The following is a 3,439-nucleotide window of genomic DNA, read 5'->3' on the forward strand; positions in this document are numbered from 1 at the left end:
GTTTAGAACATAAAAACTCATCAAAAGTGGGTGTAATTTAGGTTTGTGAGGTTCTCTAATCAGGGGTAAAAAAATCATCACAAAATAAAATGTCATGCAGTATCAAGTGCCTGTGAAATTAATGGTACATTAAAACATTTACTTGCACCTACTGCCATGGTAATTTGGCATGCAAGACTGGAATTGAAGCCTTGGGCGTCAGTCAATTACCATTAACAATTAAAGCTCTATAGTTATTTTTTTTTCAAGAATAAACGGTGGGTCTGTCAGGATGAGACATTTTATTATTTTATGCCTGGCTGCTGTCGGGCACCATCATGGTGTGTGTGACAACAGAAAATAGCTGCTACTTGTAAATCTTTTGCCTTTAAAGCTGCACTAATAAATATTATATTATATTAACAAAGGATCAACTGATGACAAGTAATGTGGGAGGAGTTTATGTGGTGACAGATTCACAGAGTTGCTATCTGGCTGTAAAGTCCTCTTCAGCTCCACGAAGCATTTTTGCAACTTTGAGCTAATTATTTTGGTTTTGAGGCCCTTCAATGAACTATGCAGAACTCAGATGGACAATGTTAGCAACTAACTGTTGAACTGCATGTTTCACTGACCCCTAATGGCCAAAAACAAACCAATAAGCAAACAAAAAATATGTTGTTGGTGCTTAACTTAGAGGCCCAAAACCCCTCTTCTGATTGGCTGAGAGTTTTCTGAGTGATCAAATAAAAATATAGCAGATTTCAGGTAAACGCTCAGAGAAACCAAATCCTGCAAAGTTGGATGGTGGGTCCAGGTGGGCGGGGCTTGGGGCATGGCTGAGATCAGTGAGTGCTTTGTTGTGACATCGCAAAGTTATGGAAGTCCTGACGGCTCGTCTTAAGGCTCAGTTTCTGAATACAGGCTGTGTGTATTTCTCTGTGGACTGAACAATTTGATACTTTCACAGTATTAATATAGAACCTAGACCTGAAAAAAAAAATATGGAAATTTCACTTTATACAATATGGGACCTTTAACCATAAGGGTATTGTTGCATTGTAAAGAAATAGACTGCTTTGTTACTACTCCAGCACTGGAATTATTATGTAACTACTACCCATTGGACTCACTGTGTTTGTTAGCTCTTTTAAACAATTGATCATGTTTTACATGTAAAGACGTTTAACTTTCATCTGCTCAAAAAGGCTAAATGTGTTTGTGTGTGTTTGACAGTGATGGAAATAATAATAAGCCCTCTTATATGAAAAACCTGCTCTTACACATTGCAGATTTGATCTTTCAAAAGAAAAAAAGGGAAGAAACAGTGACTCCTTTTATGCTGTCAAAAGTGTGTGCCCTCTGTAATGTATAAAATATGACATGTATAAACAGAATATATTCAGAATTTTCCTTTTAAAATAGACCCACTGTGCAGCTGTTCATATCCATAAACCACTCACAGCTGGCCCTCTGGGGAACGATGACTGTCAGGTGTATTTCACAACTGCCTAAACGTGGTTGATATGATACTTTTAGTTTAGTGTGGATTACATTTAGATGGATCAATCTAGTATGAGTGGTTAATGTCTGCCTATCCATCCAGAAAATTCTCCTTCCATCACTCATCTCCATACTCTCTATACCATTTTATATATGGCATGCAGTCATCCATCTGTCCTTCCAAGGATAGTGAGTGAAGGTTACGGCTGACAGTCATCCCATCATACAGTCACACTATAAAACCATATTGAAAGTAGACCACAGAGGGACTATAGTGAGGGAAGAGAAAAAATGGACACGTTTAAAGGGACATTTGTAATAAACATCTACCGATTTACCAGCATGTCTTTCTCTGTCCTTTCATCCATTCTTCTAGTGTTTATTTAATATTTAATGTTAATTACAGTACGGGGTAAGGTTTAGGGTTGAGCTAATAAAAACTATACATTATTTCTGTAAACAAATAAGCAGGATACTAGAACGGTACGATATGGTGATTTGCACATAAATCATGGTGATCATAAATATCTTTGGAAATCTCATAGATTAAAAAATTAAATTATTAAATTTAGGTTGTTAGCTGGTTTTCTATTCTTAAAATATTTGTAAACACTTGGCTAGTAATTATTTGTGTTAAGGAAGACATGTTTGTGTTCATTATAATGAGTTGAGTACAAATTATATATATATTATATATTTGTAAATTAGATTTTATTTGACAAAACAATCTCAATCTCAGTATTTCCCTGTCAGACTGAAACAACTATTTAAAGTATTGCCATGACATTTTGTACACTTATGGTCCCCAAAGAGGGAATCTTACTGACTTTGGTGATGCCCTGATTTTTCCTCTAGCACGACCATGCAGTTGATCCTTTTTTAAATTTATTGATTTTATTCATTCTCAACAATGACTGGATGAACTGCCAAAAAAATCTAGTGCAGACATTCATTCCTGGTGCCAAGAGGATAGATCTCATCAGCTTTGGTGAACCGCTGACTTTTCTCAACATTAAAATGGATTGATGGGCACAAAACAATGTTGTATAAACATTCTTCATTCAAGTCTCACCATGACGTTCACGTTTGTTAAGCCTGTAGGGTAAGTACAAACTCCTAGATCTGCGAGCATGTTCTAATTTCGTTTTTTTTTTTATGTGAAGATTTGCAATTATGTTAGCATAAATCATCCACCCATACCCATACCTGATCACACATTACCATTATTTCTCAGTCGGACATTATAGGTTATGATATGGTCACATATTACATACATTACTGACATATGCTGGTTTTAAATAAATAAAAATGTATTTAAAGTAAAAGTTCTTTATTGGTAAAATGAAAATGGCAACAGGTATTTTCACAATAGCCTGAACACAGTCGCACATTTTTGATCAATTCAAACAAAAATTCTGAATGTCGCCGCTACTTCCTGAACATGAACAATTTCAATTCTCATAATGACGTTTACCCAAAATAAATAACACATCACAACGAGTGATGAAAAGTGAAGCTTAAAATAGAAAATGTGTATTATTTAATTAATTAATCCCTCCCAACCGATGCGCATGGATGTGACTGCGACCTCCCTAATTTCCATGCATTTGTCACTTTTGAGACGTATTCCTCTCTATGAAGCTACAGCTTAAAACATAATAGAAAGAGGGACATCATTTTTTGCTACTATTATCCACAATTATTATGGTTTATTTGTTGTAAAATGTATGATATAACTAAAATCTTTTATTTTTTTACTACAAACAGACACTGTCCACTGGTGTTTATTTTCCACAGCATACAGCGGGGTTCACTATGTATGTGAAACCTATTTGTCTTTTCTGTCTCTTTCCTCGGGCCTCTCTCCTCTTTTCCTGCATGTGTCACTCATTCAGCTGCGGGCAGATGAGCGCCACCTCGCCTCCCCCGCACGTCTCTAACCCAGTCATTTAATCTG

The sequence above is a fragment of the Seriola lalandi genome, unplaced genomic scaffold (assembly GCF_002814215.2).
Source record: "Seriola lalandi dorsalis isolate HSWRI2012SDOR001 ecotype SW California unplaced genomic scaffold, Sedor1 jcf7180002054925, whole genome shotgun sequence".
In the NCBI taxonomy this organism is placed as follows: Eukaryota; Metazoa; Chordata; class Actinopteri; order Carangiformes; family Carangidae; genus Seriola; species Seriola lalandi.